Raw genomic sequence first — 27,037 nt, 5'->3', positions numbered from 1 at the left:
TCCCCAAGTAGTTTTTCATGAATGAGGTTCTGCTGAGCAGAACAGTCACATAAACGAGCGTCGGAAGTCTAAAACAAACCGAAAAATCCCACCATGCCTAGTCTAAAAGGTGCAACATTTTGTGTGTGGAACATGAACCTTAGACTCTTGAAGAGGCGATAAATAACCTCCTCCCCCTTGTCTGCTCACTTTTTTTTTTATCTATTTATTTATTTTTTAAAGAAGACTCTTAAGGACTATTATTTATTTTTCTTTTTGTAGAACCAGCAGGTTGTCAAAAATTTACAAATGGTGGAGTTTTAGTCTCTTTAGTCCTCTGTCTTTGCTTTGTCATTGGACCTCTGTATTTACTTACCTCCCTCCTGCACCTCATTACATTCTGAAGCGGTGCGTCACAGAGCCTCAGGGTGAACTGGGCATGCAAGAACTATTCGGCCCATCTAGTCAGCCTAACTTGATGCACACGCCCAGCCGTGGGCTGTGGGCAGCTATTTCTATTTCTTAGAAACTTGAAAAAGAACAGGAATGACCAGACAACTGTCTAAAATGGCAAGTCAAGCTGGTCCAAAATGGTGGGCATCAGGTGGTATTGAGGAATGGTTCCCTCAGTTTTGATCTGAGGTGTCAATAAAGTAACAGAGCCACGTTAATGGTGCAATGTTGCCTGATGAATTATCTTCCAACATACTCACCCTATTTTTCACCCGGCTTATACATTAGGACAAGTTTATACATAAAGTTAAATGCATTATCCCATGCCATTGGTAGACTGTTCATGTTTATAGAACTATAACCAACAAATAACATCGCATCTTATACAGTATGTGTCATATTTTTAAATATATTACCTGATATTTGGAGTAGAATATTTTTTTATCTTTCTCCAATAGTGATGTCGCGAACACAAAATTTTTGGTGTGCGAACGGCGAACGGGAACTTCCGCAAACGTTCGCGAACCGGGCGAACCACCATTGACTTCAATGGGCAGGCGAATTTTTAAACCCACAGGGACTCTTTCTGGCCACAAAAGTGAGTTGTTTCAAGGGGACTAACACCTGGACTTTGGCATGCCGGAGGGGATCCATGGCAAAACTCCCATGGAAAATTACACAGTTGATGCAGAGTCTGGTTTTAATCCATAAAAGGCATAAATCACCTAACATTCCTAAATCACAATGGATATGGATTGACACCTGACATATGACATATTGACACCTTGACATATGGATTGACACCTGTCCTCAGAGACCCTGATACACACTGACACAGAGCAGAATAGGGACTATTCCCCCTACATAGGGTCACTTGGCAGATATGGATTGACACATATCCTAAGGATCCCTGATACACACTGACACAGAGCAGAATGTGTCATGGGGGGGCCACCTGTTTGCCCCCCCGGCGGGCTGCTCTCTCCCTGTCACACGCGGCGAGGGAGCTGTGTCCTCTCCGCTCCCTCTCGCCGCGTGGGTTGTCTTCTGATGCAGGGAGCCGGAATATGACGTCATATGACGAAAACTGCGCGCCGCGAGAGGGAGCGGAGAGGACACAGCTCCGTCGCCGCGTGTGACAGGGAGAGAGCAGCCCGCCGGGGGGACAAACAGGTGCCCCCCCATGACAGGGGGGGAACACAGGGCATTTGGGGGCGGCATTTTTTGCCGCCCCCTGAGTGCCTGCAGGGGGAACGGCGTTCCTCCTGTGAAAAAAGTGCAGGAACACCGTTCCCACGCGTTCCTGCAGGACTCGAGCCCTGGTCACTTGGCAGATATGGATTGACACCTATCCTAAGGATCCCTGATACACACTGACACAGAGCAGAATAGGGACTGTTCCTCCTACATAGGGTCACTTGGCAGATATGGATTGACACCTATCCTAAGGATCCCTGATACACACTGACACGGAGCAGAATAGGGACTGTTCCCCCTACATAGGGTCACTTGGCAGATATGGATTGACACCTGTCCTCAGAGACCATGATACACACTGACACAGAGCAGAATAGAGACTGTTCCCCCTACATAGGGTCACTTGGCAGATATGGATTGACACCTGTCCTCAGAGACCATGATACACACTGAAACAGAGCAGAATAGAGACTGTTCCCCCTACATAGGGTCACTTGGCAGATATGGATTGACACCTGTCTTCAGAGCCCCTGATACACACTGACACAGAGCAGAATAGAGACTGTTCCCCCTACATAGGGTCACTTGGCAGATATGGATTGACACCTGTCCTCAGAGACCATGATACACACTGACACAGAGCAGAATAGAGACTGTTCCCCCTACATAGGGTCACTTGGCAGATATGGATTGACACCTGTCCTCAGAGACCATGATTCACACTGACACAGAGCAGAATAGAGACTGTTCCCCCTACATAGGGTCACTTGGCAGATATCGATTGACACCTGTCCTCAGAGACCATGATACACACTGACACAGAGCAGAATAGAGACTGTTCCCCCTACATAGGGTCACTTGGCAGATATGGATTGACACCTGTCCTAAGGATCCCTGATGCACACTGACACAGAGCAGAATAGGGACTGTTCCCCCTACATAGGGTCACATGGCAGATATGGACTGACACCTGTCCTCAGAGATCATGATACACACTGACACAGAGCAGAATAGAGACTGTTCCCCCTACATAGGGTCACTTGGCAGGTATGGATTGACACCTGTCCTCAGAGACCATGATACACACTGACACAGAGCAGAATAGAGACTGTTCCCCCTACATAGGGTCACTTGGCAGATATGGATTGACACCTGTCCTCAGAGACCGTGATACACACTGACACAGAGCAGAATAGAGACTGTTCCCCCTACATAGGGTCACTTGGCAGATATGGATTGATACCTGTCCTCAGAGATCATGATACACACTGACACAGAGCAGAATAGAGACTGTTCCCCCTACATAGGGTCACTTGGCAGATATGGATTGACACCTGTCCTCAGAGCCCCTGATACACACTGACACAGAGCAGAATAGGGACTGTTCCCCCTACATAGGGTCACTTGGCAGATATGGATTGACACCTGTCCTCAGAGACCTAATTGTGTAATAATGGTAATACTATTACCTAATATATAATATTGGCAGGGGCAAGGGAATTCCCTCTAAATAGATGGATATAGGCAGAGAGTATGGAGACCGGAGTGATAAAGTGTCAATAAGGTGATATAAAGTTAAATGTATCACAGACACACAGCCACCCTTTCTCTTAGCTAGTTTCCAGAAATGCTGGATAGGTGGAAGGGCTATAAAGACTCAGAGAGGTCTAAGAAGAATCCTCTAAACTAGCCCTAATCTCCTTAAACACCTTCAAGGGTGTTCTAAGCTAAAGCTCAATCTAAACGTTTAGATGACTGCCTGATTTCCCATCACAGATGCTGGCTAGGAATAACAGTGTGCAAGACAAAGAGTGGGTCTAAGCGCCCATAGTGCAGTAAAGTGTCCCCAGTGAAGTGAAAAAGAGAATAACGAGCTGGCGCCCAAGAGAATAACGAGCTGGAGCCCTATCACTTTCTGCTTATACCGGGGGTCTAGTAGCGTGGACACCCAGTACAGGTCGTTCTCCTTCAGCCTTTTTATACGAGGGTCCCTCAACAGGCATGACAGCATGAAAGACCCCATTTGCACAAGGTTGGATGCCGAGCTACTCATTTCCCGTTCCTCCTCCTCAGTGATCTCAATGAAGGTATGTTCTTCCCCCCAGCCACGTACAACACCACGAGTACCAGATAGGTGACAATGAGCACCCTGGGATGCCTGTTGTGGTTGGTCTTCCTCCTCCTCCTCAAAGCCACATTCCTCCTCTGACTCCTCTTCCTCACAATCCTCTTCCAGCGTTGCCGCAGGTCCAGGAAGCGATGCTGATAAGGCTGTTTATGGTGGTGATGGTGACCACAACTCTTCCTCTTCCTCTTCACGCTCATCTACGGCCGATCCAGCACTCTTCGCAGGGCACGCTCCAGGAAGAAAACAAATGGTATGATGTCACTGATGGTGCCTTCGGTGCGACTGACTAGGTTTGTCACCTCCTCAAAAGGACGCATGAGCCTACAGGCATTGGGCATGAGCGTCCAGTAACGTGGCAAAAAAATTCCCAGCTCCCCAGAGGCTGTCCTAGCACCCCGGTCATACAAATATTTATTAACAGCTTTTTCTTGTTGGAGCAAGCGGTCGAACATTGGGAGTGTTGAATTCCAACGTGTGGGCTGTTGCAAATCAAGCGCCTCACTGGCATGTTGTTTCGCCGCTGGATATCTGCAAAGTGCGCCATGGCCATGTAGGAACGCCTGAAATGGCCACACACCTTCCTGGCCTGCTTCAGGACATCCTGTAAGCCTGTGTACTTATGCACAAAGTGTTGTACGATCAGATTACACACATGTGCCATGCACGGCACATGTGTCAACTTGCCCAACTTCAATGCCGCCATCAAATTTGTTCCGTTGTCACAAACCACTTTGCTGATATCCAGTTGCTGCGGAGTCAGCCACTTTTCCACCTGTGCGTTCAGGGAAGACAGGAGTGCTTGTCCAGTGTGACTCTCTGCTTTCAAGCAAGTCAAACCCAAGACAGCGTGACACTGCCGTATCCGGGATGTGGAATAGTACCTGGAGAGCTAGGGGGGTGCCGTTGATGTGGAGCAAGACGCAGCAGCAGAAGAGGACTCAGCGGAGGAGGTTATGGAAGAGGATGGAGTAGGAGGAGTAGAGGAGGTGGCAGCAGGCCTGCCTGCAAGTCGTGGCGGTGTCACCAACTCCTCTGCAGAGCCACGCATTCCATGCTTGGCAGCTGTCAGCAGGTTTACCCAATGCGCAGTGTAGGTGTTATACCTGCTTTGCAGACCAGGTATCAGGGGTCAGGTGGACCCTTGCCCTAACACTGTGTGCCAGACATGCCATTACTTCCTTTTGCACAATCGAGTACAGGTTGGGGATTGCCTTTTGTGCAAAGAAATTTCGTCCGGGTACCTTCCACTGTGGTATCCCAATAGCCACAATTTTTTTAAACGCCTCAGACTCCACCAGCTTGTATGGTAAAAGCTGGCGGGCTAATAGTTCAGACAAGCCAGCTGTCAGACGCTGGGCAAGGGGGTGACTTTCTGACATTGGCTTCTTACGCTCAAACATGTCCTTGACAGACACCTGACTGTGGGCAGATGAGCGGGAACTGCTCAAGGCGAGAGACGGAGTGGCGGATGGTTGAGAGGGGGCAAGGAGGACAGCAGTGGTTGACGTGGCTGAAGATACTGGACCAGAAGGAGGATGGCGGCTTTGAGTTTGTGTGCTGCTTGTACTCATGTGTTGATCCCATAGGCGTTTGTGATGTGCGATCATGTGCCTACGCAAAGCAGTTGTACCTAGGTGGGTGTTGGACTTCCCACGACTCAGTTTCTTTTGGCACAGGTTGCAAATGGCATCGCTGTTGTCAGAGGCAGACACACAAAAAGCTCTGAGCTCTGCCGGCATTCTGGTGGTGGACACAGCATGCGTTGATTGGCGTGCTGTCGGGCTGACCCCAGATGCCGATGCATGCTGTCTGACTGTGCCACTAGCTCCTTGCGACGACCTCCCCCTGCTTCCAACTCGTCTCATCCTCCTCCTCTCTGTCTCCCCATCTGAACTTTCGCCCTGTTCTTCTTCTTGCCGAGAGGGCACCCACGTGACATCCATGGACGCATCGTCATAATCAACCGCTTCACTTGTATCTGACAACTCAGCAAAGGAAGCAGCAGCGGGCACAACATCATCATCATCACACCGTACGTCCATGTGTGTAATGCTGCCTGCCTGAGACATATCCCTGTTATCTACATCCTCTGGCAATAATGGTTGCGCATCACTAATTTCTTCAAACGTATGTGTAAATAACTCCTCTGACATACCAAGTGAAGTGGCTATGGTGCTAGTGTTGGTGGTGGCGGCAGGCGGTGAGTGGTATCTTGAGAGGTGCCTGAAGCTAAGCTGGAGGAGGATGGTGCGTCAAGGTTCCGAGCGGAAGCTGTAGAAGATTGGGTGTCCTGTGTTAGTGTCAGGATCGGGACAGGGATCCAACACGCAGAGTACAAAGAGTGGAAAGGTACGTATACCGGGCCTTAGAATGGCCGGACTAACGTACCGAGAGTTATAGAGAATAGTCAGAGACAAGCCGAGGTCGAGGGAACGAGAAGACAGATAAGCGAGAGACAAGCCGGGTCAAGGGATAACAGAGATAAGCAATGTAGTACAACGAGCCGAGTCAAAACCAATAGAGCAAACTAGAATACCAGAGCACTGAGTGACTAGACAAGCTAGAACCACGACAGGGCAATGAGCTGAAGTGAGAAGTAAGCTTAAATACCCTGGCTCTGGATGGTAATCACGCCTCTGACAAGTACCGATTGGATATCGGACACTTGAGTGACAGGTCGCTCGTGATAGCGTCATGACGTCACGTATTGAGCGTCCCGCTAGAAAAGGACGTGGATTCCTCGCGGCCGGTGTTTAAGTGACTGGATGAACCGCGAGGAACGAAGGAAACAGCTCGCCTGGACGGACAAACCACCAAGTCTCTACCTCCCTTAGAGGTAGAGGCCTCAGGTACCCTGACAGTACCCCCCCTCTCAGATACGCCCACCGGGCGGAAGGAACCGGGACGAGATGGGAAGCGGAGGTGAAATGCTCTGCGAAGGCGAGAAGCATGAACGTCCTCCTGAGGTACCCAACTCCTCTCCTCAGGACCATATCCCCTCCAGTTGACCAGATATTGCAATTTTCCCCTTGAAATTCTGGAATCAATGATGGAGCTGACCTCGTACTCCTCCCGACCCTCCACCTGAACAGGACGAGGCGAGAAGACCTTAGAGGAGAATTTGTTGCAAATAAGAGGTTTCAACAAGGAGACATGAAAAGAATTAGGAATGCGTAAGGCAGGTGGCAGAGCAAGGCGATACGCAACCGGATTGATACGAGTGAGAACCCTGTAAGGACCTATGTAGCGAGGAGCAAATTTCATAGATGGAACTTTTAGGCGAATATTCTTAGTACTCAACCATACCCTATCCCCAGGAACAAAAACAGGAGCCGCTCTTCTATGCTTGTCAGCGTGTTTCTTGAACAACGAAGAACTATGTAACAGAATTTGCCGAGTCTGATCCCATAATTTCTTCAGGTTGGCGACATGATCATCAACCGACGGTATCCCCTGAGAAGAGGAAACCGAAGGAAAAATCGAAGGATGAAAGCCATAGTTCATGAAGAAAGGGCTAGAGCGAGTTGAATCACAAACAAGGTTATTGTGTGCGAACTCCGCCCAAGGAATCAGACCGACCCAATCGTCCTGGTGTTCGGAAACAAAGCAACGCAGATACTGTTCGATCTTTTGATTGGTACGTTCAGCAGCTCCGTTAGACTGAGGGTGATAGGCAGAGGAGAAGTTCAATTTGATACCCATTTGAGAACAAAAGGATCTCCAGAAACGTGAGACAAATTGAGAACCTCTATCAGAAACAATCTCTGAAGGAATCCCATGTAGGCGAAAAACCTCTCTCGCAAAAATCTCCGCCAATTCAGGAGAAGTCGGAAGTTTAGGTAATGGCACGAAATGGGCCATCTTAGTAAATCTATCCACCACCGTGAGAATAACAGTCTGTCTCTTGGAAGCAGGTAAATCAACGATAAAGTCTATGGACAAACAGGACCAAGGTTTCTCAGGAATGTCCAAGGGGTGTAACAGGCCACATGGAGATGCATGAGGTAGTTTAGTCTTGGCACAAGTCTCACAAGCTGCGACGAACTCCTCAATATCTTTTCGAAGTGAAGGCCACCAGAAATCCTTGGATATCAGAGAGTATGTCTTGCGAATACCAGGATGACCAGCTATTTTACTTTCGTGAAAACATTGTAAGAGCTCCAGTTGAAGTTCAGGAGGAACAAAGTTTCTTCCCTCAGGGGTGTCTCCGGGAGCTAGATGTTGTGAGTTCAAGATCTGGTCAAGTAGCGGAGAATGAATTTTAAGACTGGTATTAGCAATAATATTGCATTTGGGTACAATGGAGGACAAAAGTGGTTCAACTGAAGCAGAAGGCTCAAATTGGCGAGATAGCGCATCGGCTTTAGAATTCTTTGAACCAGGTCTGTAAGTCAGAACGTAATTGAAATGGGTAAGAAACAACGACCAACGAGCCTGCCTGGAGGACAAACGCTTGGCCTCTCCGATATAAGACAAATTGTTGTGGTCTGTTAGAATGGTAACAGGATGTAAAGTACCTTCCAATAAATGTCTCCACTCTTTCAAAGCCTTGATAACCGCTAGTAATTCTCTGTCACCAATGTCATATCTGCTCTCAGTACCGGACAATTTTTTAGAGAAAAATCCACATGGATGTAATGGTTTATCAACACCCAACCTTTGAGATAGGACAGCACCTAAACCAGTCTCTGATGCGTCTACCTCAAGTAGAAAAGGCAGGGAAGTGTCGGGGTGAACTAAAATTGGAGCGGAAGCGAAAAGCTCCTTGAGAGTTTTGAACGCAAGAAGAGCTTCAGTAGTCCAATTCTTAGTATCAGCCCCCTGTTTGGTCATATTAGTGATAGGTGCGATAATGGAAGAATAGCCCTTAATAAAGCGCCTATAATAATTAGAAAAACCAATAAATCTCTGTACGGCTTTAAGACCTTTGGGTAAAGGCCACTCTAGAATGGACTGGAGTTTATCCGGATCCATCTTGAATCCCTCCCCAGAGATCACATAGCCGAGAAAGGTTACCTGGGTTTGATCAAAGCTACATTTCTCCAACTTGCAGTACAAGCCATGCTGGAGAAGCTTGTGCAAAACCCTCCTGACTTGCTTGTGATGAGTCTCAATCTCACTAGAATGTATAAGTATATCATCTAGGTATACAATGACGCAATCTTGCTGAAATTCCCTAAGAACCTCATTTATCAGATCTTGGAATACAGCTGGTGCATTGCATAACCCAAAAGGCATAACCGTATATTCATAGTGGCCATAGCGAGTATTGAATGCCGTCATCCACTCATGTCCCTGCTGGATTCTCACCAAGTTATATGCCCCTCTGAGGTCTAACTTGGTGAAAATTGTAGAGCCCTTCAAACGATCGAAGAGTTCGGTGATCAAGGGAATCGGGTAGGCATTTTTAATGGTTATCTTATTTAGGCCTCGATAATCAATACAAGGTCTCAAAGAACCATCCTTCTTTTTAACAAAAAAAAATCCAGCCCCGGCAGGAGAGGAGGACCTCCTAATGAATCCCTTGTCTAAATTTTCGTGAATATACTCCTCTAGAACTGAGTTCTCTTTCGTAGATAATGGGTATACATGACCTCTGGGGGGCATGGTACCAGGGAGTAGGTTAATTTTGCAATCAAAGGACCTGTGTGGGGGTAAGGTATCGGCTTTCTTTTTGTCAAATACTGCCTTTAAATCTAGATACTGAGACGGAATTTGTGTCTCTGTAGGATTGTCAGAGTTAGCCGATGTGTTGGTTAATCCGAGAGGTGAGACCTTCCGCAAGCATTTTTCTTGACAATTCTGTCCCCACGAAACTATCTCCCCTGACTCCCAATTAATACTAGGGTTATGTCTCCTCAACCAGGAGTACCCCAGGACTATGGGAATAGACGGAGAAGAAATGAGCAGTAAGGATATGTCCTCTCTATGTAGGATGCCAACAGTTAAGTTAATCGGTATGGTCTCATGGAAAATAACAGGCTCAAGTAACGGTCTACCATCGATGGCCTCAACAGCCAGTGGTATCTCTTTTAACTGGGATGGAATAGCATGCTTGGCAGCAAAACCCTGATCTATAAAGCTCTCAGCAGCTCCAGAATCGATTAGTGCCATAGTCTTAACTACTCCCTTCTCCCACTTTAAAGAAACGGGTAACAGGAGCCTGAGCTCTTTGTAGTTGTGAATAGAGGACAAAGTAGAAACACCCAAGGCCTGTCCTCTAGAGAAACTTAGGTGCGAGCGTTTCCCGAACGATTGGGACAATTTAGGCGTAAATGACCTCTGACTCCACAATACATACATAAACCCTCCCTTCTCCTGTACTGTCTCTCCCTCTCTGTGAGATGAGTACTGCCTATCTGCATAGGTTCAGGAATACGTAAGTCCTCGAACTCAGAATTTTGAAAGGTAGGTGCTAGTTTAAAGGAGGGTCTACGGGTCCTATCTCGAGTGTTCTGCCTCTCTCTTAAGCGTTCATCAATACGAGATATAAAAGAAATTAAATCCTCCAAATTCTCAGGGAGTTCTCTAGTAGCGACCTCGTCAAGAATTACATCTGATAACCCATTCAGAAACACATCTATATAAGCCTGTTCGTTCCACTTAACCTCTGCCGCCAAGGACCTGAACTCTAGTGCATAATCCACAAGTGTTCGATTGTCCTGTCTAAGGCGCAACAGTAATCTAGCTGCATTGACCTTTCTACCAGGAGGGTCAAAAGTTCTTCTAAACGCAGCTACAAAGGCATTATAATTATAGACTAGTGGATTATCATTCTCCCATAAAGGATTGGCCCATCTCAGAGCTTTCTCAATGAGTAAAGTAATAACAAATCCAACCTTCGCTCTATCTGTAGGATAAGAGCGGGGTTGTAATTCGAAATGAATGCTAATCTGGTTCAGAAAGCCACGACACTTCTCCGGTGACCCGCCATAACGTACTGGTGGGGTAATACGGGAAGAAGCACCTACAGTGGCTACCTCTAGACCTGAGACTGCAGGAGAAATAGAAGGAGTACGTGTCTCCTCAGGTGGGTTACTAGCACGAGACAAAAGTGCCTGTAGTGCTAGAGCCATCTGATCCATCCTATGCTCCATGGCGTCAAACCTGGGATCAGAAGAACCAAGCTGACTGTTTGTACCTGCAGGATCCATTGGCCCTGTCGTAATGTCAGGATCGGGACAGGGATCCAACACGCAGAGTACAAAGAGTGGAAAGGTACGTATACCGGGCCTTAGAATGGCCGGACTAACGTACCGAGAGTAATAGAGAATAGTCAGAGACAAGCCGAGGTCGAGGGAACGAGAAGACAGATAAGCGAGAGACAAGCCGGGTCAAGGGATAACAGAGATAAGCAGGGTAGTACAACGAGCCGAGTCAAAACCAATAGAGCAAACTAGAATACCAGAGCACTGAGTGACTAGACAAGCTAGAACCACGACAGGGCAATGAGCTGAAGTGAGAAGTAAGCTTAAATACCCTGGCTCTGGATGGTAATCACGCCTCTGACAAGTACCGATTGGATATCGGACACTTGAGTGACAGGTCGCTCGTGATAGCGTCATGACGTCACGTATTGAGCGTCCCGCTAGAAAAGGACGTGGATTCCTCGCGGCCGGTGTTTAAGTGACTGGATGAACCGCGAGGAACGAAGGAAACAGCTCGCCTGGACGGACAAACCACCAAGTCTCTACCTCCCTTAGAGGTAGAGGCCTCAGGTACCCTGACAGTTAGCCAGTCAACTATGTCCTCAGATCTTTTCAAGTTCAGGGTACGTGGCCTCTGAAAACTGGGCATTATTCTAGGGCAAAAGGGAATCACAGCACCACGACCATGATGGCCCCTGCGGGGTGGCCTGCCTCTGCCTGTCATTTTTTGGGGGATTAGTGGTACTATGCGTGCAAGCTACTGTGAGACCAGATATGAGTGCACTGTGCAGTGGCAGAGGTTGGCAGAGTACACGCTGTAGGCCTGACACACCCGCTTGAAGACAAGTAACTGCTATTCAATCTATAACAGTGAAAAAAGTTTTTTGGTTTTAAATGCACGCTATTGTGACACCAGATATGAGTGGCAATGTGCACCGGCAGAGGTTGGCAGAGTACACGCTGTTGGCCTGACACACAGACGCTTGGAGACAACTAACTGCTATTCAATCTATAACAGTGAAAACAGTTTTTTGTTTTTAAATGCACGCTATTGTGCCACCAGATATGAGTGGCACTGTGCACTGGCAGAGTACACGCTGTTGGCCTGACACACAGACGCTTGCAGACAACTAACTGCTATTCAATCTATAACAGTGAAAAAAGTTTTTTTTTTTAAATGCATGCTATTGTGACACCAGATATGAGTGGTGGCACTGGGCAAGTGGGCACAGTATCCACTGTGAGCCTGACACACAGATGCTTACAGACAACTAATTACTAATTGCCATTCAATCTATTACAGTGAAAAAAAAGTTTGTGTGTTTTTAAACGCACGCTATTGTGCCACCAGATATGAGTGGTGGCACTGGGCAAGTGGGCACAGTATCCACTGTGAGCCTGACACACAGACGGTTGCAGACAACTAACTGCTATTCAATCTATAACAGTGAAAAAAGTTTTTTGTTTTAAAATGCACGCTATTGTGACACCAGATATGAGTGGCAATGTGCACTGGCAGAGGTTGGCAGAGTACACGCTGAAGGCCTGACACCCACTTGAAGGACACTGACTGCTATTAGCTTACAGTGAAAAACGTTTTTGCTTTTTAAAGACACGCTATTGTGACTCCAGATATGAGTGGCAAAGTGCACGCTGAAGGCCTGACAACCGCTTGAAGGACACTGACTGCTATTAGCTTACAGTGAAAAACTTTTTTGCTTTTTAAAGGCACGCTATTGTGACACCAGATATGAGTGGTAAAGTACACTGGCACAGTACACGCTGAAGTCCTAACACCCAGATGCTTGCAGACAACTAACTGCTATTAGCTTACAGTGAAAAACTTTTTTTTCTTTTTAAAGGCACGCTATAGTGACACCAGATATGAGTGGTAAAGTGCACTTGCAGAGGTTGGCAGAGTACACGCTGAAGGCCTGACACCCACTTGAAGGACACTGACAGCTATTAGCTTACATTGAGAAACGTTTTTTCTTTTTAAAGGCACGCTATTGTGACACCAGATATGAGTGGCAAAGTGCACTTGCAGAGGTTGGCAGAGTACACGCTGAAGGCCTGACACCCAGACGCTTGCAGACAACTAACTGCTATTCAGTCTATTACAGTGAAAACATTTTTTTTGTTTTTAAATGCAAGATTAAGCTATTGTGACACCAGATATGAGTGGTGGCACAGGGCAAGTGGGCACAGTATCCACTGTGAGCCTGACACAGAAGCTGGCAGACAACTAACTGCTATTCAATCTATTACAGTGAAAAAAATTGTGTTTTTTAAATGCAAGCTTAAGCTATTGTGACACCAGATATGAGTGGTGGCACTGGGCAAGTGGGCACAGTATCCACTGTGAGCCTGACACAGAAGCTGGCAGACAACTAACTGCTATTCAATCTATTACAATGAAAAAAATAATTTTGTTTTTAAATGCAAGCTTAAGCTATTGTGACACCAGATATGAGTGGTGGCACTGGGCAAGTGGGCACAGTATCCACTGTGAGCCTGACACAGAAGCTGGCAGACAACTAACTGCTATTCAATCTATTACAGTGAAAAAAATAATTTTGTTTTTAAATGCAAGCTTAAGCTATTGTGACACCAGATATGAGTGGTGGCACTGGGCAAGTGGGCACAGTATCCACTGTGAGCGTGACACAGAAGCTGGCAGACAACTAACTGCTATTCAATCTATTACAGTGAAAAAAATTGTGGTTTTTAAATGCAAGCTTAAGCTGTTGCGACACCAGATATGAGTGGTGGCACTGGGCAAGTGGGCACAGTATCCACTGTGAGCCTGACACAGAAGCTGGCAGACAACTAACTGCTATTCAATCTATTACAGTGAAAAAAATAATTTTGTTTTTAAATGCAAGCTTAAGCTATTGTGACACCAGATATGAGTGGTGGCACTGGGCAAGTGGGCACAGTATCCACTGTGAGCGTGACACAGAAGCTGGCAGACAACTAACTGCTATTCAATCTGTTACAGTGAAAAAAAATTGTGGTTTTTAAATGCAAGCTTAAGCTATTGTGACACCAGATATGAGTGGTGGCACTGGGCAAGTGGGCACAGTATCCACTGTGAGCCTGAAACAGAAGCTGGCAGACAACTAACTGCTATTCAATCTATTACAGTGAAAAAAAATTGTGTTTTTTAAATGCACGCTTAAGCTGTTGCGACACCAGATATGAGTGGTGGCACTGGGCAAGTGGGCACAGTATCCACTGTGAGCCTGACACAGAAGCTGGCAGACAACTAACTGCTATTCAATCTATTACAGTGAAAACATTTTTTTTGTTGTTAAATGCAAGCTTAAGCTATTGTGACACCAGATATGAGTGGTGGCACTGGGCAAGTGGGCACAGTATCCACTGTGTACCTGAAACAGAAGCTGACAGACAACTAACTGCTATTCAATCTATTACAGTGAAAAAAAAATGTTTGAAATGCAAGCTTAAGCTATTGTGACATCAGATATGAGTGGTGGCACTGGGCAAGTGGGCACAGTATCCACTGTGAGCGTGACACAGAAGCTGGCAGACAACTAACTGCTATTCAATCTATTACAGTGAAAAAAATAATTTTGTTTTTAAATGCAAGCTTAAGCTATTGTGACACCAGATATGAGTGGTGGCACTGGGCAAGTGGGCACAGTATCCACTGTGAGCGTGACACAGAAGCTGGCAGACAACTAACTGCTATTCAATCTATTACAGTGAAAAAAAAATTGTGTTTTTTAAATGCAAGCTTAAGCTATTGTGACACCAGATATGAGTGGTGGCACTGGGCAAGTGGGCACAGTATCCACTGTAAGCCTGACACAGAAGCTGGCAGACAACTAACTGCTATTCAATCTATTACAGTGAAAAAAATGTTTTTGTTTTTAAATGCAAGCTTAAGCTATTGTGACACCAGATATGAGTGGTGGCACTGGGCAAGTGGGCACAGTATCCACTGTGTACCTGAAACAGAAGCTGTCAGACAACTAACTGCTATTCAATCTATTACAGTGAAAAAATAATTTTGTTTTTAAATGCAAGCTTAAGCTATTGTGACACCAGATATGAGTGGTGGCACTGGGCAAGTGGGCACAGTATCCACTGTGAGCCTGACACAGAAGCTGGCAAACAACTAACTGCTATTCAATCTATTACAGTGAAAAAAATGGTGGTTTTTAAATGCAAGCTTAAGCTATTGTGACACCAGATATGAGTGGTGGCACTGGGCAAGTGGGCACAGTATCCACTGTCAGCGTGACACAGAAGCTGGCAGACAACTAACTGCTATTCAATCTATTACAGTGAAAACATTTTTTTTGTTGTTAAATGCAAGCTTAAGCTATTGTGACACCAGATATGAGTGGTGGCACTGGGCAAGTGGGCACAGTATCCACTGTGTACCTGAAACAGAAGCTGACAGACAACTAACTGCTATTCAATCTATTACAGTGAAAAAAAATGTTTGAAATGCAAGCTTAAGCTATTGTGACATCAGATATGAGTGGTGGCACTGGGCAAGTGGGCACAGTATCCACTGTGAGCCTGACACAGAAGCTGGCAGACAACTAACTGCTATTCAATCTATTACAGTGAAAAAAAATAATTTTGTTTTTAAATGCAAGCTTAAGCTATTGTGACACCAGATATGAGTGGTGGCACTGGGCAAGTGGGCACAGTATCCACTGTAAGCCTGACACAGAAGCTGGCAGACAACTAACTGCTATTCAATCTATTACAGTGAAAAAAATGTTTTTGTTTTTAAATGCAAGCTTAAGCTATTGTGACACCAGATATGAGTGGTGGCACTGGGCAAGTGGGCACAGTATCCACTGTGTACCTGAAACAGAAGCTGTCAGACAACTAACTGCTATTCAATCTATTACAGTGAAAAAATAATTTTGTTTTTAAATGCAAGCTTAAGCTATTGTGACACCAGATATGAGTGGTGGCACTGGGCAAGTGGGCACAGTATCCACTGTGAGCCTGACACAGAAGATGGCAGACAACTAACTGTTATTCAATCTATTACAGTGAAAAAAATTGTGGTTTTTAAATGCAAGCTTAAGCTATTGTGACACCAGATATGAGTGGTGGCACTGGGCAAGTGGGCACAGTATCCACTGTGAGCGTGACACAGAAGCTGGCAGACAACTAACTGCTATTCAATCTATTACAATGAAAAAAATAATTTTGTTTTTAAATGCAAGCTTAAGCTATTGTGACACCAGATATGAGTGGTGGCACTGGGCAAGTGGGCACAGTATCCACTGTGAGCGTGACACAGAAGCTGGCAGACAACTAACTGCTATTCAATCTATTACAGTGAAAAAAAATTGTGGTTTTTAAATGCAAGCTTAAGCTATTGTGACACCAGATATGAGTGGTGGCACTGGGCAAGTGGGCACAGTATCCTCTGTAAGCCTGACACAGAAGCTGGCAGACAACTAACTGCTATTCAATCTATTACAGTGAAAAAAATGTTTTTGTTTTTAAATGCAAGCTTAAGCTATCGTGACACCAGATATGAGTGGTGGCACTGGGCAAGTGGGCACAGTATCCACTGTGAGCCTGACACAGAAGCTGGCAGGCAGGCAACTGCAATTACATTACACAGAAAAAAAACTGATGTTCTATCCCTAAAAAGGGCTTTTTGGGGTGCTGTCCTTACAGCAGAGATCAGATGAGTCCTTCAGGACTGTAGTGGACACTGAATACCCTAGCCTAGCTATCAATTTCCCTATCAAATGAGCAGCAGCTACACTTTCCCTCCTCTATCTAAGAATGCAGCTTCAGAATTAATCTAAAATGGATGCTGTACAGGAGGTGGGAGGGTCTGGAAGGGAGGGTCTGCTGCTGATTGGCTGGAATGTGTCTGCTGACCGTGAGGCACAGGGTCAAAGTTTACTCAATGATGACGAATAGGGGGCGGATCGAATCGCGCATGTGTTCGCCCGCCATGGCGAACGCGAACACGCTATGTTCGCCAGGAACTATTCACCAGCGAATAGTTCGGTACATCACTATTCTCCAATCTGGCATTATAGTGCTGCCATTTGCTGCGGTAGTAATTGTGGGTACTCACTATTTCTGACATTGAACTGCTGTTTAACCTTAACATTAAAGGGATACTTCAGGCAGGAAGTAACCTCATTTATTAATGCATTCAATATATATTCAGGTTTCACAGTGTCTGCAGTGAACTGTTATTAGACCATAAAGATAAAACTATATTAAAGGATCAGTGTTTAAAGGAGTCCACGCGTATATGTAGTTCTACATTTGGTAGCTATTTGTTTCATCAAATAGACACATGCATTTGATATTTAGGCTGAAAACCAGTAAAATAATATGGGCAATCATGCCCGAACCTTACTAATATGAGGATAGACAGTAAAGTACGCATTGCAGGTTACAGTGAATGTTTTAATTTGCTGCAGTTATAATCAACTGTGTGCAGGGAGAGAGGGATAGAAGACCATTTTGCACCATAACTTATGCAATAAATGTAGAGGCTGGTTATAGGACAGCGCCCCCTATGACTAGAATAGCAAAGTAGTTTTCATTCAATAAAGTCTGAATGGCTCTATGTCAAATGTGGCAAAACCATGCTGCTGCTTGTGGGGCCATTCAGACTCTAAAGTCTGGATATTGTTCATGCTATTTATAATGTCTACATATGGTCCGGAGTCGGACCAAACGCTAAATGGTTGGAAATCAGGACCAGATGTTTAAATCTAAGCCCAGACTAAAAAATAAAAAATCTGAACTATTTGCCAGTTGGCAGTACTAGCAGCTAGTGGGCAAATAGTTAAAAACTTTCAGGAGCACGATGGTTTATTATTTTGTAAACATTTAATATGGCTTGCTAGCCAGCAGCCATATTAAATGGTTACAAAATAAAAATAAATAATTAAATAAAAACTTTATGGGGGTCAATAAGACCCCCATATTACATAGTTACATAGTAGTCTAGTTTGAAAAGTCCATCAAATTCATTTCTGGGTTCCATTCCTTTGTGCCGTTGAGCTAAAAGAAGGCAATAAAAAAACAAAAAACAATTGTATCCATTTCCAATAAGGCCACAAAATATTACTACAAGGGAGGATTAAAACCTCCCTACGCTTCCACCTGGGGCATATCTCCTAAAGGTTTTAATTTAGGAGATTCAGAGGGAGTGAGGACGTGGGGAGGGGGACTTTTTTATTTATTTTTTTAATAATCAGTTTTTATTAAAGCGTGAACAAGACAGATTATGGGCACGCAGGCCCGCAGTAATATCAGAATGTACAGTTACAATATAATAGCAGTCTATAACCATAAAGAACAAGTATACATAGAGAGAGTTAGTATTGTTTGCAAGATCAGCGTGTATCCAATCATGGTGAGTTTGTGATTGTAATCTTCCAACCGAAATGATAACGTTACGTTGCGTGAAAATCGTTGTTAACCAAACCAGTTCTGTAAGTGTCATGTCAATGTGGCCGTGTGAATGTGTGGAGTTTCCTTGGGGTTGCACGGCTATAGACGATTAATATCGGCAGTTTTCGCTAATAAGTGTGAGAGTGTGTTGTGTTGCGTCATGACGTGGTAGGGCCCACGTGGGTCTGACCGTAGATAGTGTCAGTGTGCATGTCTGGCATTGAATATCAAATCGTGGGTAGGATAGATTTAGGTTTCCCTGACCCGTATCAACAGCATGATGCATGAACATAATGCAGGTGTAGTAAATATCAATACAGATAGTGCGTTCGGAGAGAGGGTTATGTCTATTGTCTACATCTGCTTACATGCAATAACTTGGTGCGGTTGGGGGAGGGGGACTTTTAAATAAGTAATAACCAGATAACCAACCACGAGTGGGGTCTATTATAATATTCAGCAGGAGGACCTAGTATGTCTGTGAATTAGAAACTCAGAACAAGAAGCTTACTGTTTTGTTTCCACTTGCATTTACATTGCTGAGTCAGACTAAGACCTCCTGTGAGTTCTTGAGTAGCACAGTGCTATTTGTTGAAGTTTCTACCAGACAGAAAACACCTGGAATACTATAAGGTTAAGACGTTGCGTCTATTTGTTTAGGCTTCTGGCCAATGTGCTTCACTAGTCAAATAGATGAAGGAATCGTTGTCTTGCAGCTTGGTGCAATGTATTACTAATGTCTTTAAAGTCCAGTGGTTACGATGCTAAAAAATATTTCAGAGAATACAATATGGTCTTGTTTTGAGGCACGTTTTTCCCATCTTCGAAAGGCTCAGCCTTTGGCCAAATAGTCTGCATCATTACTGTTAACATTTTTGTTTATTTTTTCAAAGCTTTAAATTGCCGTTCTCGCATCCCAAAACTTTAATCTGCTTTCTTAAAAGCCTTGTTTATAAACCTGTAAACTGATGCAGTCAAAACAACTCCAATTTGAATTAATTATACAAACAGCCCAGGATCCATCCCCGCTAACTAAACCCAGAATTCATCTGATTTATTGGCCCCTGAAAGTTGTCGCCAATTTGTTGCATTTTTGCTTCATGTGGTTTTAAGGCATCTGGTGATCATAACACACATCTGCAAAACCGATGTCAGCTGTGTTTTGGTGTTGGGCCAGTCTGGTCCCAGCTTTGACGACAGCATTTTTTGCCAAAAAAGAAATTTAGGTCAAATATTGCTCTGGAGCGTATTGGGTTGATAAATGGCTTGTTGACTCATGCTGTTCACTTGTTTTCTAAAACTTTTTAGAATTTTTTTTCTGTTACAGAAAATGACATGTTTGCTGAATACAGGAAATCCAACTCATACTGATGTGTTTAAACAACAGAAAGACTCTGTGCCCTTCCAAACATTCTTACCTTAAAATAATAAGAATGTATTGACATTGCATGACAAGCTGGAGTTCTGGATTTGTATAGATTAATGTTTTATCCTCCTGTTGTTTGGATACTGGATAAAGTGATCCTGGAGAACATTACACTCATACATGTCTCATCCATTCCAAACATTGTAGGTTCCCTCTAACCCCCAATCTTCCCGCCTGGCCCTATTGTTGGCAATAAGACGTTAAATAACCCTTTAAACACTTACCTGATTCCCGCACGGAAGTCCCTCGTTGCTGGGTCGGGCTCCTCCTTCACCAACATCAGCCAATGGGGGGACCTAATGCATTAGGCCTTCTCCGTAGGAAAGCATTGACTCAATGCTTTCCTATGGGGTTTTGCTTAATGCTGGATGTACTCATGCAGAGCTTGAGGATGTCCAGTGTTGTTTCACAGAGTTTGACGCAGGAAGTGCCTCTATTGGCTGTCTGGTAGTCAACCACTAGAGACAGTCTTAGCACTGCAATGCAAGCAAAACTTGTGTAGAGAGTTTTACCCCGCAGGACTAAGGGGGACAGGAGCATTGCAACCAGACCACGTCAATGAGCTAAACAAAAACCCCATAAAATTGGTGTAGAAGCAAATCATGTGTGACCCAATAGGATATTGTCCCATAATGGTGATGAAGATAAAAACTAATTAATTAGATACATTGAACACACTGTCTGTTTTTACCTATCACTCTAGATACAACTGGATAGCTATTAAATATGTTTTATCTAGCTGGCTATAAGCATTTCTTTTTATCTAACTCTATCATTACTGTTATGTAATCTTTATCATTAATAGATATGCATTGTGCAACAAAAATTTACTTCAAAACGTTTGGCCATCAGATTCTCTATGATTAACATAGTCCATGGTTGGTTATTGGTCCATTCCGATTATAATCCATGGGATTTAAAACAATGTGTCATTGCTAAATGAGGCTGAATAGATATGTCTGAAAAAAGTGATACCGGGCTATGCTTGTGTGCATATTTAACTACCATAATATGGGGTGCAGCAGGGTCCTTTAGTAGTGGCAATCTGATGGTCCGACACCTCTTTAGAACACTGGCAGATCTATACCCAGTTGTTCTTGGATGAGAAAGTGCAACCGTAATAGACTTTCTGATTTAAAATTAAGTCTCAGTCTCTCCTAGGAGCCAAAGCAAACCACCCACTTGGCTGCCTTTACGGGGTGATATAAAATTATATGGGTACCAACATTCACTAATATGATTAGAAGCTCAGAGGCTGCATGCCCCTAGAGATTGACATTATATATATCTTAATATGGAAAAAATGGAACCTTTTATTTGTTAGATTTTGAAATGATCTCATTTGAAACATTACAGATCCTCACATATTGTAAGAAAACGTGTTAAGGAATTGCATTTATTTTATTCCTGAAGTTTCAGACGTTTACAGTTGATTTTGAATAACCTTTCAGATTTAGCCGCTCTGCCAGACAGCTGAAACAAATGGTCGCCTAATTCCTAGTGGAAGAATAGGTGTTATTGTTCCATAAGCAGCCACTGTGGCACATTTCCAGATATTTTAAGAGCATTAGTCGATTGGGAAGTGGATTTCAGAGAAGGTCTGGCAGGTTTGAAGCAGAAATGCACAGGACGTGTGCAAAAAAAAACAAAACAAAACAAAACCCAAAACAAAAAAAACAAGAAAACTTCACCCGATTTCACTTTGTCTAATCTTGGGATTTTCACATCACCAGCTATAAATCTCCATTGAGCCAGCAACCTTTTCCGAGAGAAAATATTCCCACTTTACATCACAGGTAGAGACCGGTAACTTTTATACCTGGTCCCATAGCAGGCTGACTGACAGTAATAGGAGTTGTGTTGCAGTGCTGTTAGATTGCTAGAATTTGCCTTCCCAAATTTATAGGGACTGCGTGGAACATGTTTAAATTAAATACATTTATAGAATTCATAATATGTTAAAAAAAAAAATCATCGTTTAGTTTTAGTAATGTTCTAAGTTTAGAAAGATTTATATTTTAACCCCTTAAGGACACATGACGGAAATATTCCATCATGATTCCCTTTTATTCCAGAAGTTGTGTCCTTAAGGGGTTAATATGAAGTGTAACTTCTTTGGCCTGGTCTTTGGGAAGGCTTGTTCCAAGTTGTGATTGCCTCTACTTTGTAATATAGACAGGGAAATCTAAGTATCTATTTGATTGAGAGATAAAAGTCTGTTTTATCTGAAGCTCCATATTGCAGTTTACAATTCAAGGGAATCTCCAAGCACCATAGCTACTGCAAATGACCTGTAAAGCCATTCTATGCTGTTAGAAATAGTTTATCTCCAGCTGCAGCATTGCATTCTGGGATCAGCTACCAGTGATCTGTTAATGGTCCGCCTCAGCATTAAGACAGATTCATTCAGAGACTGATTGGCCCATTGTGAGCTAACATTTCCGCAATAAATATATTGCACCCAGACCGACTACTTAATCTCATTGAAAGTGTCTGGATGCAGTGCTTTCCTATGAGGAAGGCCTAATATGCACGCAGCGATTGCCGCGCATGTGCGTTAGGTTCCTCCAATTGAATGACGTTGGAAGAGGCAGTGCTCGACCCAGCAGCGAGAGACCTTGGCGCTGGAATTTGGTAAGTGAATAAAGGGTTATTTAACCCTTTACAACGCTGGGCGGGGACTGCGGAGGCCGAGGAACACATTAGTATTAGGAATACTTCTTTGTATTTCTAACACCATAGTGTTTCTTTAAAACAGAGAATACACTTTGTAGTAAACATACAATGATAACAGAGTATTAAAAGTATCCAATGGTAAAGCAGTATGGAAGTATCCCATACTACAATGGTAACATAGTAAGTCAACCGTATAAGAGTAACACAGTATTTAAAATGGCATTTATAATATTCAAAGTTTTCATTATACAGTATAAAGTATTGGTGGCAGAGTATTTTACACGTAACAAGACAAATAACGTTAATTTTCTTTCACTCTACAGCCCAACTCACGATTTCCTTCTGAACTCAGCTAATAAGTATGTCTGTCCGGTGTACATCATAAGAACTGCGTCACCTAAAACACGCTACACTTGCTCTCTGGATCGAACTAGGGACAGCAGACAGTTCACTGGAGGATGAAAACATTTCATGTGTGTAGCGAGGGGAGAAAGCAATAAGGTAATAAATCGGACTAAGAATAAATATAATGTGAACCTCACATGGAGAGTAGTTACACTGTATATTATTATGTTTTATTATTCATATAGCGCCAACGAGTTCTGTATTACACCATATTATGTAAAGTCACAGTGGTTAACGCTCTATTTTGATGATTGTCATTCTGTCATGCTTTTTATGTGGAGTGACTCTGTATCACTGTGGATATAGTAAAAGTCTCTATCTAGCAGTGTGTATTGTCTAGATTCAGTAGTGATTGTTAGACTGAAGGTAGTTATGGTAGATAGCACATTATCTGGATACAGTTATTTCTCCAGTACTTTGCTCCCACAATTCTCTTCTAGATTATGCTTGGCATCATGGCATGGAATTGTGGGAGTTGGAGTAGAAGTTCAACCACTGGCATGCAGTTTAATGCCCCTAGTTTATACTCATTTTGGATAAAATTAAAAGTTATAACTAAAGTAACTTAAGTAAAGTTATAACTGCTCCCTATTATACTGCAGTACAATTTATCACCGGCCTCAGTTAAGAAAAGCTTAAAGGGACACTGTGTGCACCAATACAACTTTAAAGGAACACTACAGTTTTAAGAATACAAATATGTGTTCCTAACACTATAATGATGGACTACCAATCCAGGTGCCAAGCCCCCCACAGTAAGGAGTTAAAAGGTTACAGTTTCTCTATCGCCGCGCTGTTCTCACAACGGCTGACCCCGCCTCCATGGCTGAGATCATCAATCTTGACAATCTCTGGTTAATCAATGTTTTCCTACAGGAATGCATTGGGAGGCTATTGCAGATGTGCAGCACTGATATAGGAAACACCTCTAGTGGCCGTCTGAGTGACTGCCACAAAAGGTGTTACTAGACAGCCTCTTCCCTGAAATGGTACCCTTTACAGTGCTCAGACTGCAGGGACCTTTAGTGCATATGATAGATTGTGTCCCCATTAATATGCTGTATTATTTCATATTCTTAAATCTTCATGGTTTTTGCACAAAAAATAAATGTTTTGCAAAATACTGCACCTGCTTCCTTGTCCAAACCCCCCCTACTTCAGAAAAAAACATTTCCTTATCAAATGCATGCACACAGCTCAGTCACTGACAGATTTCTTTTACATTTTTTATTCATTGATTATTTGGTTACTTGGTAGAGGATACAGGAGTAACGTGTATCCATCGTATGTCAAACTCTTCTTTTCTACTGATTGGCAAACTCTGGGCATCAGTCACCTGTTCACTCAGCATTCTAGTGGACATTAGATTGCCCTGCTACAGTTTAGGCCCTGAATATAGATTAATGTCTCACATAAAATATGCTGTACTCTTGTGTAGTCACTCTTTGACCGTCATCGTATTGAAGTGACCTGTAAAAGAACAAACCAAGAATTAGCCCTCACCACTAGCAACTCACAGAACCACTAAGGAACTCCCACCTGTTCTACTTCTTAATTTATTCTTGAACTGGCCTTTTGCCAGTCTTGCAGCTCTACCTGTCATTCTCGGGTTAGGCAACCAACACTGACAGCCGTCACCCGCAAAGTCCATAGTATTCACGTTGACAGAGGTGCATTTACATTGGTAAAGAATCCAGTATAATACCATCAGGCTTATATCATTGCTGTGATAAAATGGGAGGATGTACAAAGAATAGAACCCTGAGAAATGATGAGTCAACTAACAAAATTCCAAATTATGGTGTGTAGGCTTTCTCGTCAGTATACAGAAAATCTACTTGACCTCTTGATGGTGTGATGAATGGATTACTTGAATAATCACATCCCTTGCATTACACAATAGTTTGTTGTGCTGTGCTGGAACAACAAAACTGTGAAACAGGCTGCGAGTAGTCTTCTAGAAATTAGTGTGTGGATGCTATCAGCTGATTCAGGAGTTCCACTCATTGTATGTGATGAACAGAATGCGGAATAAGGATAAAAACCAAAACATTAGAATGGGGTCCATGATTCTGGGAGCTTTTCTTGATCTTGTAGTTGTCCTAATGCTTCAAATTCTCTGTATAGATTTTAGGAAGTTTAAAGGTCGTTGTTTCCATTAATTTTAAAAAAAAAAAAAATCTATTTATTTTTATGAATCATCTAAATAATGCATCCTCCCTATAATTCATTAACAGTTGTGTCACATTGTGTCCTTTTAACTCTGTGTGGTCTGGTATTTAGTCAAAGTGCTAGCACATGAAACATCAGACTGGCTCATTTTACCCTCCCTGTTTCCCCTGATGCCTACAGCAGCATTTCATTTTTATGGCTGGAAAAGGAGAATTCTTTCTTTTTCATAATTTATGGGTGAAGTCTATTTTTTCAACATCTTGACAATTTACTACTTCCAGAGGCAAAGACCTCATGCAGAGCCCATCATCTGGATACAGATTTTGTGGTGAAATTATATTAAACTGCAGAAATGAATGAGCTTTTGTTTTCTAGCCATTTTAAGGAAATTTAGTTTAATTGCAATGAATTAGGGGTAGCACTTGATACACTATAGCTCTATATTGCCCACTGGTTGAGCTCAATGATCTTCAGGTGAGAGCCCATATGCCTGTGTCTGAAACACCTGCTTATAACAGTATTTGCTTTACACCTCTGTCACCACTAGATGGGGTCAATGCAAGAAGTTGAATTTGCCATCTGGCCTGCAGCTGCTACTCAATCACTGCTACTGTACAGTTTGTACATTGCATGGAGTCACTAGTTATATTGAAAGTAGTTATTTGGCGCTATCACTGCATATTCAGTAACTTTTATTGACTATCATTCACCTAAATTTGTTATGAACAATTTCTTATGACTGTTTCTCCATTTTTCTAGGTGTTGAATCGGAAAAGGAATATAACTACATTTGTCTCCAGATCTATGTGAAGTGTTCAAATCAAGTATACTTTCTACCACATTCCCCAGGTTAAATGTAAGACATTTACTTACTTAAAGCCATTTCATGGAATTAAATTATTGATGAGTAGAATATTGTGACGAGTGTTCTGATCGGATAAATTGTGTAATCGGAGAAGACAAGCATAGGTCGGCATGTTCCTTATAGTTTAAACACGTTCAAGTAAGGTGGTAATTTACCAATCTAGAACAGTCAAGAGCATGCCTACATTCACACATGGGTTTTATTTTGTTAACATTGATACGCACGGTAACTGTATTACATACAATGAGGCACCATCGAGTGGGTTTACAGAGATGTATTTGTGGAACAGATGCACACTTGTTATATAGTGTTCATGTGTTTAAATATAGCATTAGTTATAAAGCAGTACAGTAACCTTCAGTGTTGCTAGGATTCCAAAACAGAATTCAAGGGATCTAAATAGGCTTCATTCTTATCCCTCACCTTAAAAACTGATTGTGAGGAAGAATAAAACACAATAAAAACACTTTATAACCTGGGAAGGAACCAAGAATTTCTTGGATCAGGGTAGGCAACCATTGACTGTCCAAATGTTGTGGGATACAGCTCCCCTTATGCTTTGTCAGTATTATGCAAGAGCATGACGGGAAATGTAGTCTGCATCACCTGGAGTGCTGAAGATTGCTTACCCATGTCCTAGATCCTTCATCAGTTTTCTTTAAGATCTGATTGAACCCTTTACCCTCACCTCTCTGCAGGGGTAAGGCTCCAATCATTGTATGTTATCCAACGCATATAATTACATAAAAGCCGGAATGTATAATAAGTACACAGGGAATGTGTGCACCCCCTTTAAGTAAGGGTTAATGGTTTCCCAATAACCCATTCTTATTTTCATATCATTCTCTTAATAACGAAACGTTGAATATGTTGTATTAAGTGATCACATCCACCAATAGAAAAAAAATAATGTCTTTATATTTATCTTTTTAATTTTTAATTAAAAGAGAAATATTCAAAGAATTTAATCAAAACAATTGAAAAATAATGTGGGCATCCAAGCCACGACCCATCATAATGAAATTCCTAAACTTCAACAATACCGTTCGCATACTCAGTCTGCAAAAACTTATCTTGCCCACTTATCAACAAAACAGGATCTTGATCCTCAAAGACTACTCCGCACAAGTTACCCAGCGATGCCGAGCATTGACACC

General features: G+C 43.2%; 1 protein-coding gene across 2 annotated transcripts in view; it reads left to right on the top strand.

The window, feature by feature from the left end:
* The window catches only part of COL8A1 (collagen type VIII alpha 1 chain), a 133,847-nt gene that overhangs the window by 35,503 nt on the left and 71,307 nt on the right, over window positions 1–27,037 (top strand). Inside the window, exons 2-3 of one of the 2 annotated variants that reach the window (XM_063448826.1) lie at window positions 22,762–22,939; window positions 25,792–25,871. The gene's annotated coding sequence lies outside the window, so the exon portion shown is untranslated. Of the gene's footprint in view, window positions 1–22,761; window positions 22,940–25,774; window positions 25,872–27,037 lie in introns of both variants that reach the window. The other variant, XM_063448818.1, reaches the window with a different exon arrangement.

The sequence above is a fragment of the Pelobates fuscus genome, chromosome 1 (genome assembly GCF_036172605.1).
Source record: "Pelobates fuscus isolate aPelFus1 chromosome 1, aPelFus1.pri, whole genome shotgun sequence".
In the NCBI taxonomy this organism is placed as follows: domain Eukaryota; kingdom Metazoa; phylum Chordata; class Amphibia; order Anura; family Pelobatidae; genus Pelobates; species Pelobates fuscus.
The sequence above is the reverse complement of the archived record's forward strand: the minus strand, read 5'-3'. Positions and strand labels throughout refer to the sequence as shown.